Raw genomic sequence first — 13917 nt, 5'->3', positions numbered from 1 at the left:
ACTCTGATGATTTTGCAAATATGTTCCTATAAAAGAGTTTCATCTTCAAGAAATTCATGGAAAAGACTCTGACAAGTACAGGTTTCTGGTAACTGACTGTACTGCTGAACTGAATGAATAAGCATTTTCAGAACTCTAATGAAAAACTGATGAACTCATAAAACTGCTAACAAAAGATCAAGATGAAAAAAAAGAAATTAATTACATGGGACTGAGTGAACTGATGAGGATGAGTATAATTTTTGTGACTTTCTGTCTGAATTAAAAAAAAAAATCCCACAAGGACTCAGAGGAAAAGAATATACAAATCAATTTTCACTGCAAAGTAAAGGAGCTGTTACAGTGGAGGATTACTGGACTGAATGTCAATATTATGACATAGTAAAAAAAAAAAAAAAAAAAAATATGCCACCAGAAAACTACTAGAGCTAATCAATGAATTTGGTAAAGTTGCAAGATACAAAATTAATGCACAGAAATCCTCTTGCATTCCTATACACTAATGATGAGAAATCTGAAAGAGAAATTAAGGAAACACTCCCATTTACCACTGCAACAAAAAGAATAAAATACCTAGGAATAAACCTACCTAGGGAGACAAAAGACCTGTATGCAGAAAACTATAAGACACTGATGAAAGAAATTAAAAATGATACAAACAGATGGAGAGATATACCATGTTCTTGGATTGGAAGAATCAATAATGTGAAAATGACTATACTACCCAAAGCAATCTACAGAGTCAATGCAATCCCTATCAAACGACCAGTGGCATTTTTCACAGAACTAGAACAAAAAATTTCACAATTTGTATGGAAACACAAAAGATCCCGCATAGCCAAAGCAATCTTGAGAAAGAAAAATGGAGCTGGAGGAATCAGGCTCCTGGACTTCAGACTATACTACAATGCTACAGTAATCAAGACAATATGGTACTGGCACAAAAACAGAAATATAGATCAATAGAACAGGAAAGAAAGCCCAGAGATAAACCCACGCACCCATGGTCAACTAATCTATGACAAAGGAGGCAAGGATATACAATGGAGAAAAGAAAGTCTCTTCAATAAGTGGTGCTGGGAAAACTGGACAGCTACATGTAAAAGAATGAAATTAGAACACTCCCTAACACCATACACAAAAATAAACTCAAAATGGATTTGAGACCTAAATGTAAGACCGGACACTATAAAACTCTTAGAGGAAAACATAGGAAGAACACTCTTTGGCATAAATCACAGCAAGATCTTTTTTGATCCACCTCCTAGAGTAATGGAAATAAAACCAAAAATAAACAAGTGGGATCTAATGAAACTTAAAAGCTTTTGCACAGCAAAGGGAACTGCAAACAAGATGAAAAGACAACCCTCAGAATGGGAGAAAATATTTGCAAACGAATCAACGGACAAACAATTAATCTCCAAAATATATAAACAGCTCATGCAGCTCTATATTAAAAAAACGAACAACCCAATCCAAAAATGGGCAGAAGACCTAAATAGACATTTCTCCAAAGAAGACATACAGATGGCCAAGAAGCACATGAAAAGCTGCTCAACATCACTAATTATTAGAGAAATGCAAATCAAAACTACAATGAGGTATCATCTCACACCAGTTAGAATGTGCATCATCAGAAAATCTACAAACAACAAATGCTGGAGAGGGTGTGGAGAAAAGGGAACCCTCTTTCACTGTTGGTGGGAATGTAAATTCATACAGCCACTATGGAGAACAGTATGGAGGTTCCTTAAAAAACTAAAAATAGAATTACCATATGACCCAGCAATCCCACTACTGGGCATATACCCAGAGAAAACCATAATTCAAAAAGACACATGCACCCCAATGTTCATTGCAGCACTATTTACAATAGCCAGGACATGGAAGTAACCTAAATGCCCATCAACAGATGAACGGTTAAAGAAGAGGTGGTACATATATACAATGGAATATTACTCAGCCATAAAAAGGAACGAAATTGAGTCATTTGTAGAGCCGTGGATGGATCTAGAGACTGTCATACAGAGTGAAGTAAGTCAGAAAGAGAAAAACAAATATTGTATACTAACACATGTATGTGGAATCTAGAAAAATGGTACAGATGAACCAGTTTGCACGGCAGAAATTGAGACACAGATGTAGTGAACAAACGTATGGACACCAAGGGGGGAAAGTGGTGGGGGTGGGTGGTGGTGTGATGAATTGGGAAATTGGGATTGACATATATACACTAATATGCATAAAATGGATAACTAATAAGAACTTGCTGTATAAATAAATAAATAAAACTAAATTAAAAAAAAAAAGAGGGAACCAGGAGAAAGTTTTTGCAAATCATACATCTGACAAGGGACTTGTATAATAAAAGCCCCAACAACCTAATCAACCCAATTTAAAAATAGGTAAGTTATCTAAAAGAAGAAAGGCCAACAAGTACATGAAAAAATGTTCAAAACCTTTAGCCATCAGGAAGATGCAAATCAAAACCATGATATACCACATCAAACCCACTAAGATGGCTATAATAAATAACAGATAATAACGAGTGTTGGTAAAAATATGGAGAAATTGGGACCCTCATACACTGCTAGTGGGGATGTAAAATGGTACTGTTGCTTTGGAAAACAGTCTGGCAGTTCCTAAAAAGTTAAAGGGTGACCATAGACCTAGCAATTCCACTCCTAGGTATATACTCATGAGAAATGAAAACCGACGTCCATACAAAAACTTGTATATGAATGTTCATAGCAGCATTATTCATAATAGCCAAAAAGTAGAAACAACGCAAATGCCCAGCAAATGATAAATGGATAAAACATAGTATTTCTAATGGAATATTATTTGGACATAAAAATGAATGAATTACTGATGCATGCTAGAACCTAGATGAACCTTGAAAACATTATGCTAATAAAAGAAGCCAGTCACAAAAGACCACATATTATATGATTCCATTTACATGAAATATCCAGAATAGGCAAATCTATAGAAACAGAAAGCAGATTTTTGATTGCCTAGAGAGAGGGTGCTTTGCGGGGGATATGAAAATGTTCTAAAATCAACTGTGGTGACGGCTGCATCTGAATATAGTAAAATCCACTGAATTATACACTTTAAATAGATGAATTATATGGTATGTGAATTGTATCTCAATAAAGCTGTTATTAAAAGAGAACCTCTTTATGACTAATGACTGAGAAATAGATGTACAAATATAATAGTAAATCAGAATTGAGAAAATATAACAAACAGTATAGGTATAACCTTCAGAAAACCTATTTGAACAATTACCCCATAAGTTTTCTTAATAAACATAAAACTTAATGTGCAATGCCACTGCATTTATTTTCCTTATTTCTTTTTGATGTTTTATAACTTTCCCAGGAATAGCCTATTTTTTAAAAATTAAGACTTTGTTCCTCCCAACAAACAAAAGTCCAGGACAAAACAAGCACTTCACTGGTGAATTCTACCAAACATTTAAAGAAGAATTAATACCAGTCCTTCTCAAACGCTTCCAAAAAATAGGAAGGAACATTTCCAAACTCATTTTACAAGGCAAACACTACCCTGATACCAAAATCAGACAAGGATACCACAAGAAAATAACAGACTAATATCCCTGATGAACATAGATGCAAAAATCCTCAACAAGATATTAGCAAACCAAATTTAACAATACATTTAAACAATCATACACTATGGTCAAGCGGGATTTATTCAAGGGATGCAAGGATGATTCAATAACCAGAAGTCAATCAGTGTGATACACATTAACAAAATGAAGGATAAAAATCATATGGTTGGGCTTCCCTGGTGGCGCAGTGGTTGAGAATCTGCCTGCCAATGCAGGGGACACGGGTTCGAGCCTTGGTCTGGGAAGATCCCACATGCCGCGGAGCAACTGGGCCCGTGAGCCACAATTACTGAGCCTGCGCGTCTGGAGCCCGTGCTCCACAACAAGAGAGGCCGCGATGGTGAGAGGCCCGCGCACCGCGATGAAGAGTGGCCCCCGCTTGCCACAACTAGAGGAAGCCCTCGCACAGAAACGAAGACCCAACACAGCCATACATACATACATACATACATACATAAAAAAAAAAGAATGTAAGCAGACAAGAATAGCATTAAAAAAAAAAAAAATCATATGGTTGACACAGATGGAGAGAACAAACGTATGGACACCAAGAGGGGAAAGCAGGGTGTTGGGGGGTGCTGGTGGGATGAACTGGGAGATTGGGATTGACATATATACACTAATATGTATAAAATAGATAACTAATAAGAACCTGCTGAATAAAAAAGTCAAATTAAATTAAATTCACAAAAATCATATGGTCGGGCTTCCCTGGTGGCGCAGTGGTTGAGAGTCTGCTTGCCAATGCAGGGGACACGGGTTTGAGCCCTGGTCTGGGAAGATCCCACATGCTGTGGAGCAACAAAGCCCGTGAGCCACAACTACTGAGCCTGCACGTCTGGAGCCTGTGCTCTGCAACAAGAGAGGCCGTGACAGTGAGAGGCCTGCGCACCACGATGAAGAGTGGCCCCCGCTCGCCGCAACTAGAGAAAGCCTGTGCACAGAAACGGACACCCAACACAGCCAAAAATTAATTATTTAATTAATTAATTTTAAAAAAAGAATCAGATTTATATTAAAAAAATCATATGGTCATCTCAATAGATGCAGAAAAGCATTTGACAAAATTCGGCATCCATTTGTGATTAAAAACTCTCAACAAAGCAGATATAGAGGGTACATACCTCAACATAATAAAGGCCATATACAACAAGTCCATAGCTAACATCATACTCAATGTTGAAAAGCTGAAAGCTTTTCTTCTAAGATCAGGAACAAGACAAGGATGCCCATTCTCACCACTTTTATTCAACATAGTATTGGAAATCCTAGCAAGAGCAATTAAGCAAGAAAAAGAGATAAAAGGCATCCAAATAGCAGAGGAAGAAGTAAAACTGTCACTGTTTGCAGATGACATGATATTATACAGAGAGAAAACCCTAAAGACTCCATCAAATAACTTTTAGAATAAAGGAATTCAGTTTAAAGTTGCAGGATACAAAATGAATATACAAAAATCTGTTGCTTTTGTATACACTAATAACAAACTATCAGAAAGAGAAGTTAAGAAAACAATCCCATTTGCAGTTGCATCAAAAAGAAAAAGATACCTAGGAATAAATTTAACCAAGGAGGTGACAAACCTGTAGAATGAAAGCTGTAAGACACTGATGAAAGAAATTGAAGAAGACACAAATAAAGGGAGAGATATACTATGCTCATGGATTAGAAGAATTAGTATTGTTAAAATGTCCACACTGCCCAAAGCAATGTACAGATTCAATACAATCTCTATCAAAATTCCAATGGCATTTTTCACAGAAATAGAATACACAATCCTAAAATTTGTATGGAAACACCAAAGACTCCAAATAGCCAAAACAATCTTGAGAAAGAACAAAGCTGATGGGATCACGGTCCCTGGTTTCAAACTACATTACAAAGCTATAACAATCAAACAGTATGGTATTGTCATACAAACAGACACATAGATCAATGGAACAGACTAGAGATCCCATAAATAAACCTACACATATATGGTCAACTGATTTATGATAAAGGAGCCAAGAATATACAATGGGTTATAAAATGAATAAGTCACAGGGATGTAATATGCTGCACAGGGAACATAGTCAATACCTTTATATGGTGTGTAATCTATAAAAATATTGAATCAGTACATTGTACACCTGAAACTAATATAATATTGTAAGTCAACTATACTTCAATTTTAAAAATGTATATAGATAGATAGATATACACAATGGGGAAAGGACAGCCTCTTCAACAAATGGTCCTGGGGAAACTGGACAGACACATGCAAAAGAAAGAAACTGGACCACTGTCTTACACCATACACAAAAATTAACCCAAAATGGATTAGACTTGAACATAAGACCTGAAACCATAAAACTAGAGGAAAACATAGTCAGTAAGCTCCTTGACATTGGTCTTGGTGATGATTCTTTGGATTTGACACCAAGAGCAAAGCCAACAAAAGCGAAAATAAACAAGTGGAACTACATCAAACTAAAAAGCTTCTACAAAGCAAAGAAAACTACCAACAAAATGAAAAGGCAACCTACAGAATGGGAGAAATTATTTGCAAATCATACACCTGAGAAGGGGTTAATATCCAAAATATATAAAGAACACATACAATTCAATGGCAAAAAAACCCCTCAAACAATCCAATTAAAAAATGGGCAGAGGATCTGAATAGACACTTTTACAAAGAAGACATACAGCTGGCCAACAAGTACATGAAAATGTACTGAGAAGCACTGGTGAGGATGTAGAGAAAAGGGAACCCTTGTGCACTATTGGTGGGAATGTAAATCAGTGCAGCCACTATGGAAAACAGTATGGAGGTTCCTCAAAAAATCAAAAATATAACTATCATATGATCCAGCAATTCTACTTCAGGGGCTTTACCCCAAAGAAAACAAAAACACTAACTCAAAAAGATATATGTAACCCATGTTCATTGCAGCATTACTTACAATAGCCAAGATATGGAAACAACCTCAGTGTCCACCAATGGATGAATAAAGAAAATGTGATATACACACACACACACACACACACACACACACACAATGGAATGTTATTCAACCATCAAAAAGAAGGAAATCCTGCCATTTGCGACAACATGGATGGACCTTGAGGGCATTATGCTAAGTGAAATAAGTCAGACAGAGAAAGACAAATACTATATGATCTCACTTATATGTGGAATCTTTAAAAAAAAAAAAAAGGAAAAACAAAAAAAAACCCAGTCCATAGATACAGAGGAACAGGGAGTGGGGGGTGTGAGAAATGGGTGAAGGGGCTCAAAACGTAAAAAATTCCCGTTATAAAATAAGTCATGGGGACGTAATGTACAGCATGGTGACTGTAGTTAATAAAACCATGTTACATATTTGAAAGTTGCTAAGAGAGTGAAGCTTGAAAGTTCTCATCACAAAAAAAAATTTGTAACTGTGTATGGTGGCGGATGTTAACCAGACTTACTATGGTGATCATAAACAATTAAAAAAAAATAATACCTTTTAGAGCAGTTTGAGGTTCATAGCAAATCTGAGGGGAAGGTACAGAGATTTTTATATGCACTGCCCCCTCCACATGCATAGCCTCCCCCATTATCAACATCCCCACCAGAGCAGAACATTCCTTGCAACTGATGAACCCACACTGATACATCATTATCACCAAAATCTATAGTTTACATTACAATTGCCTCTTGATGTTATATATTCTATGGGTTTGGACAAATGTATGATGGCATGAACCCATCATTACGGCATCCTACAGTATTTTCACTGCCCTAAAAATTCTCTGTGCTCTGCCTATTCATCTCTCCCCCTTCAACCCCCGGCAATCACTGAATTTTTTACTGTCTCCATGGTTTTGCCTTTAATAGTCTATTTTGATAACTATTTTAATAATAGATTATGGTACTTGAATGGTCTGAATGTTTGTTTCTTCCCAAAATTCATGTTGAAATCCTAACCTCCAAAGGTTATGGTATTGGTAGGTAGGGCCTTTGGGAGGTGCTTAAGTCATGAGGGTGGAATCCTCATGAACAGGGCTAGGGCCTTATAAAAAGGCTCCAGAGAGCTCCCTAGCACATTCTGCCATAAAAGGACACAACAAGAAGTCTGAGACCTGGAAGAGGGCCCTCATCCAACCACACTGATCTCAGACTTCCAGCCCCCAGAAGTGTGAGAAATAAATTCCTGTTGCGTATAAGCTACTCAGTGTGTGGCATTTTGCTATAGCAGCCCAAATGGACTAAGCCAGCATTTGAGTAATACAAATATCAACTGCACATTTTTTTTCTTTGTAAACCTCAACAGCACATTTTTAAAGTGTCAACAGCACATTTTTAAAGTGTCAACAGCAAATGTGCAAACATCCTTTATAAGTGAAGAGACTAAAGTTCTGAGAGGTTGTCATTTGCCCAGGATCATAAAGCAAAAGGCTGGGAAGCTGACTTGTCACAAGGCTTTGAAGCCAGGTTTGTCACCCAAGTCCATGGTTTTTCCACATCAAGTGATTCCACCTTTATAGGTTAAGTGCCAGTTAATCACAGAACTCTAATTGCAACCCAGATCAATCCTCTTTCCTCTTACTCAGTAGGCTTCTTGAGGTTATGGAAAATGAGAATAGGGGACTCTTCATGCATTTAAATGTTAAGCACTAACATATATAACCATATAGAGAAACATCTTTATTTTTCTTAGTCATATATGTGATCCCTCCCCTGGGAGAGGCCTTCCTGATACTAATGGTCCTAGGATAGAAGAAGAATCCTGCTGCTCTCAAACACTGGTGATAGAAATGTAAAGTGTTACTGCCTTTTGGAAAAGTAATCTTGTAATATTTTAATCTTGCAAAATTTATCAAAAAAATAAAAGTATATATTCCCTTGATTCAGCAACCCCACACCTAACTCCCACAGCAATAAAAGCACCAGTACATAAGGACATATGCACAAGAATGTTTACCACAGTAAACACTGTAGCAAAAATCTGGAAACAAAACAAACAATGAGAGTATAACATATCCATTACATGACATATTATGAAGTCATTAAAAGGCTTACAGGACAAAGGTGCCAGGACCACTCAATGTGGGAAAGGACAGTTTCTTCAACAAATAGTGTTGGGAAAACTGATTAGCCACATGCAAAAGAATTAAGTTGGATGCTTACAAAACACCATATACAAAAATCAGCTAAAAATGGATTAAAGACCTAAATTTAAGACCCAAAACCATAAAACTCCAAGAAGAAAACATAGGGGAAAAGCTTCATGATACTGGATTTGGCAATGATTTCTTGGAAATGACACCAAAAGCACAAGCAATACAAACAAAAATAGACAAATGAGACTATATCTAACTTAAAAACTTCTGTGCATCAAAGGATGTAATCAATTTTCTAAACAAGTATATACAAAATCTTTATAAATTAACATATTTCTCCAAAAGTGTACAAGCAGTCTCAATTCATTGGGACAAAAATAAATATTTTTGTTCTCCACAGGTCACTGAATGAAGTCTTTGTACAGTTCAGGGAAGCTATGCATAGAAACTGAGCTAGGTTTGAAAAACAATACTGTGCCATGTAAAAACAACAATTCACGGCTGCCGTGGTCAGCCACTTGCTCCCTTTCAGGGTTCCAGGTCCCCTCGCGTGGCAGAGGTCTTCCATTTGAAGTCTGTCTGTGGTCCTCGGGGACAGCGCCTTGGATCTCTGTGAGGTCCTCAGTAGTGTCGCTGTGTCGGAGGAGAGGTGCCAGGATGCATGGGGTGGGGTCGCCGTCATCAAAGCGGACATGCTTGCTGTCTGTCTTCCCTGGTGCTCAGTGTCCACGTGTTCGCATGGCGTCTGTGGCTTTCAGTCGGGTCGAGTCGCCCGGCGGGCAGGAGGAGGGCACGTGGGACAAGGCTGTTGAGCGTTTGAGCGTTTCCTCGGGGGTCAGGGCCGCAAATCTTGCCGGCTGGGGAGCTGGCCGGAACGTGACCGGGAAGGTGGCCTAGTTTCCGCCATGGGGTTTGACCCTGGGTCATGGTTGCTGAAGACCACTGCTTCCCGTGGTCGGCGTCCCTGCGGGTCCCCGGAAGGTGATCTGGCCTAGTTGGTCTGAAGTGGCACCTGGGCTGAATTCCTTTGGCCCCTTGAGAGGAAGACAGGCTGCATCTTGCCTGTAGCCAGCTGCAGGGTGGAGTCAGCCTGCCCATGGGAGGTTCCCTTGTTCCCGGAAACGCTGAGAGTGGCCCCAAGTGCACATCAGATGTGCTAGTAGCTGGCAGGGTCTCCAGGTTCACATAGATGTTACACCCACGGCTGGGAGGCCGGTTCCTCAAGTCTATGTGCTTTGGTCAGAAGGCAGGGCTGCTGGAGAGTGGGAGCCTGTGGCCTATTTCAACAGCCCATTGGGGTCAAAGTTCGCATGCGGCCTCTTGAAGGCGGCTGGGGTCTTTCTCCATTTAGTGAGAGGGTGCGAGGCCAGGGCTCTGCGTATAAGGTGTGGCTTTTACTGTTCGAAGCTCTGCAGAGGAGCAAAGGGACACACAGAGACCCAGACCCAGATACAGAGGCACACACAGAAACCCGCAAGCACGTCCTTGCGCGCAATCACAGACACACGCACACATGCGCACACACATACACCCCCTCACACGCGGGCCCACCTACGTGCCTACCTTCCTGCAGTTGTGCTGTCAGACATGCATTCAGTTCTCCTAAGTGATAGAGGTACTTGGGAAGCAGGTGCAGGGCTCACGCCCAGGTAAATGTTTGCATGAATCGTGTCCTCTGAGGACCCGGGTCCAACTCTGAAGCCTGCGTGATTTCTGTCCACTTCTCAGGTGCACTTGCTGGGCAAGGCTGGCCATCGGCAAAGACAAGAAGACCTTCACGTGGTCTGAGGACTGGAGGTGGTAGGGAGACCTGGAAGAAGTGAGGCGGGCCCAGGGTGCCGAGCGTGGCTGTGGATACCACAGGACAGTAGGCCTTCAGCCACCCCAAGATGTGCCATTGGATATTAGGGTTTCCTCGGACGGGCCCAGTGGCTGCAAGAGTGGATTGACTGTTCCTCTTGCTGAGTGGCCTGGGGGCTGTGGATTCCCCAGGCTCTTGGAGTACTCTGGAGTCACTGGCTCCTCCGCGGAACCACGTGGCCTGCCCTGTCGGGTTCTGCAGCGTCCCAGCACGTGCTCGGATCGATGATGACTCCCTTGTATGCATTCCTTGGAAAATCTGAACAAAATGAGTGAGAACGCTCTACCGTCTCCTCATCGAAACTGAGGTCCAAAAAATAAAAATAAAAAAAATAATAAAAACAACAATTCACAGTTGAACTGAAACACTGTGAATGCGTTAATACCTGCCATAAAACAACAATTTATCTAATACAATATTAACCTGCTTGTCATGTAACACAATGTTCTTTGCAGCACTATTTACAACAGCCAGGACATGGAAGCAACCTAAGTGTCCATCGACAGAGGAATGGATAAAGATGTGGCACATATATACAATGGAATATTACTCAGCCATAAAAAGAATCGAAACTGAGTTATTTGTAGTGATGGGGATGGCCCTAGAGTCTGTCATACACAGTGAAGTAAGTCAGAAAGAGAAAAACAAATATCATATGCTAACACATATATATGGAATCTAAGAAAATGGTTCTGAAGAACCTAGGGGCAGGACAGGAATAAAGACACAGACACAGAGAATGGACTTGAGGACAGGGGGAGGGGGAAGGGTAAGCTGGGACGAAGTGAGAAGGTGGCATGGACATATATACACTACCAAATGTAAAATAGATAGCTAGTGGGAAGCAGCCACATAGCACAGAGAGATCAGCTCAGTGCTTTGTGACCACCTAGAGGGGTGGGATAGGGAGGGTGGGAGGGAGGGGATATGGGGATGTATGTATATGTATAGCTGATTCACACTGTTATACAACAGAAACAAACACAACAATGTAAAGCAATCATACTCCAATAAAGATGTTAAAAAAAATTAACCTACTTGCTAAATAGGCTTTGATTTATAAGATGCATATATTTCCAAAACTGTTCAACATCTCTACTTATAAATTAATTCACAGGATTCATATAGTTGCTTTTTAGTTTCAAAAGGGTGTTAGCAAAAATAATACGAGGAGACCTTCAAGATGGCAGAGGGCTAAGACATGGAGATCACGTTCCTCCCCACAAATACATCAGAAATACATCTACATGTGGAACAACTCCTACAGAACACCTACTGAATGCTGGCAGAAGACCTCAGACTTCCCCAAAAGCAAGAAACTCCCCACGTACCTGGGTAGGGCAAAAGGAAAAAGAAAAAGCAGAGGCAAAAGAATAGGGACAGGACCTGCACATCTGGGAGGGAGCTGTGAAGGAGGAAAGGTTTCTACACACTAGGAAGCCCCTTCGCGGGCGGGGATGGTGGGTGGGCGGGGGAGGAAGCTTCGGAGCCACGGAGGAGAGCACGGCAACAGGGGTGCGGAGGGCAATGTGGAGAGATTCCCGCACAGAGGATCGATGCCAACCAGCACTCACCAGCCTGAGAGCCTTGTCTGCTCACCCACCGGAGCAGGTGGGGGCTGGGAGCTGAGGCTCCGGCTTTGGAGTTCAGATCCCAGGGAGAGGACTGGGGTTGGCTGCGTGAACACAGCCTGAAGGGGGCTAGTGCACCACAGCTAGCCAGGCGGGAGTCCAGGAAAAAGTCTGGAACTGCCTAAGAGGCAAGAGACCATTGTTTCGGGGTGCACGAGGAGAAGAGATTCAGAGCACCGCCTAAATGAGCTCCAGAGACAGGCGCGAGCCACGTCTATCAGCGCAGACACGAGACGGGCATGAAGTGCTAAGTCTGCTGCTGCAGCTACCAAGAAGCCTGTGTGCAAGCACAGGTCACTATCCACACCTCCCATCCCAGGAGCCTGTGCAGCCCACCACTGCCAGGGTCCCATGATCCAGGGACAACTTCCCCAGGAGAACACACAGCGCACCTCAGGCTGTTGCAACGTTACGCCGGCCTCTACCGCCGCAGGCTCGCCCCGCATTCTGTACCCCTCTCTTCCCCTGGCCTGAGCGAGCCACAGCCCCCTAATCAGCTGCTACTTTAACCCCGTCCTGTCTGAGTGAAGAATAGATGACCTCAGTTGACCTAAATGCAGAGGCAGGGCGAAATCCAAAGCTGAACCCCAGGACCTGTGAAAACAAAGAAGAGAAAGGGAAATTTCTCCCAGCAGCCTCAGGAGCAGCAGATTAAATCTCCACAATCAACCTGATGTACCCTGCATCTGTGGAATACCTGAATAGACAACGAATCATCCCAAAATTGAGGTGGTGGATGTTGGGAGCAACTGTAGACTTGGCGTTTGCTTTCTGCATCTAATTTGTTTCTGGTTATATGTTTATCATAGTTTAATATTTAGAGTTTATTATCATTGGTAGATTTGTTTATTGATTTGGTTACTTGCTTCCTTTTTTTAATATATATATTTTTTTCCTTTTTCTCTTTTTGTGAGTGTGTATGTGTATGCTTCTTTGTGTGATTTTGTCTGTATAGCTTTGCTTTTATCATTTGTCCTAGGGTTCTGTCTGCTTTGGGGGTTTTTTTTGTCTTTTTTTAGTATATTTTTTAGCACTTGTTATCGTTGGTGGATTTGTTTTTTGGTTTGGTTGCTCTCTTCTTTATTTTTTTATTATTTTTTAATTTTTTTAATATTTTAAAAAAATTTTATTTTAATAACTTTATTTTTTCTTTCTTTCTTTTTTTCTCCCTTTTCTTCTGAGCCATCTGGCTGACAGAATCTTGGTGCTCCGGTGGGGTGTCAGGCCTGTGCCTCTGAGGTGGGAGAGCTGAGTTCAGGACACTGGTTGACCAGAGACCTCCTGGCTCCACGTAATATCAAACAGCAAATGCTCTCCCGGAGATCTCCATCTCAAGGCTAAGACCCAGCTCCACTCAACAACCAGCAAGCTACAGTGCTGGACACCTCAAGCCAAACAACTAGCAAGACAGGAACACAACCCCACCCATTAGCAGAGAGGCTGCCTAAAACCATAATAAGGTCACAGACACCCCAAAACACACCAAGGGACGTGGTCCTGCCCACGAGAAAGACAAGATCCAGCCTCATCCACCAGAACACAGGCACCAGTCCCCTCCACCAGGAAGCCTACACAACCCACTGAACCAACCTTAGCCACTGCGGGCAGACACCAAAAACAACGGGAACTATGAACCTGCAGCTTGCAGAAAGGAGACTCCAAACACAGTTAAGTTAAGCAAAATGAGAAGACAGAGA

General features: G+C 41.2%; 1 protein-coding gene and 1 non-coding gene across 5 annotated transcripts in view; one reads left to right on the top strand and one right to left on the bottom strand.

The window, feature by feature from the left end:
- The window catches only part of CHRNA5 (cholinergic receptor nicotinic alpha 5 subunit), a 62347-nt gene that overhangs the window by 26933 nt on the left and 21497 nt on the right, over positions 1-13917 (bottom strand). The gene's annotated exons all lie outside the window — the stretch shown is intronic.
- On the top strand, positions 10808-10900 carry LOC114236637 (small nucleolar RNA SNORD116). The gene has a single exon (XR_003622533.1). It is a non-coding gene; the product is annotated as a small nucleolar RNA SNORD116 (small nucleolar RNA).

Source organism: Balaenoptera acutorostrata, chromosome 3 (assembly GCF_949987535.1).
Source record: "Balaenoptera acutorostrata chromosome 3, mBalAcu1.1, whole genome shotgun sequence".
Taxonomy (NCBI): Eukaryota; Metazoa; Chordata; class Mammalia; order Artiodactyla; family Balaenopteridae; genus Balaenoptera; species Balaenoptera acutorostrata.
Note: the sequence above shows the minus strand (reverse complement) of the source record. Positions and strands in the feature narration are given on the sequence as shown.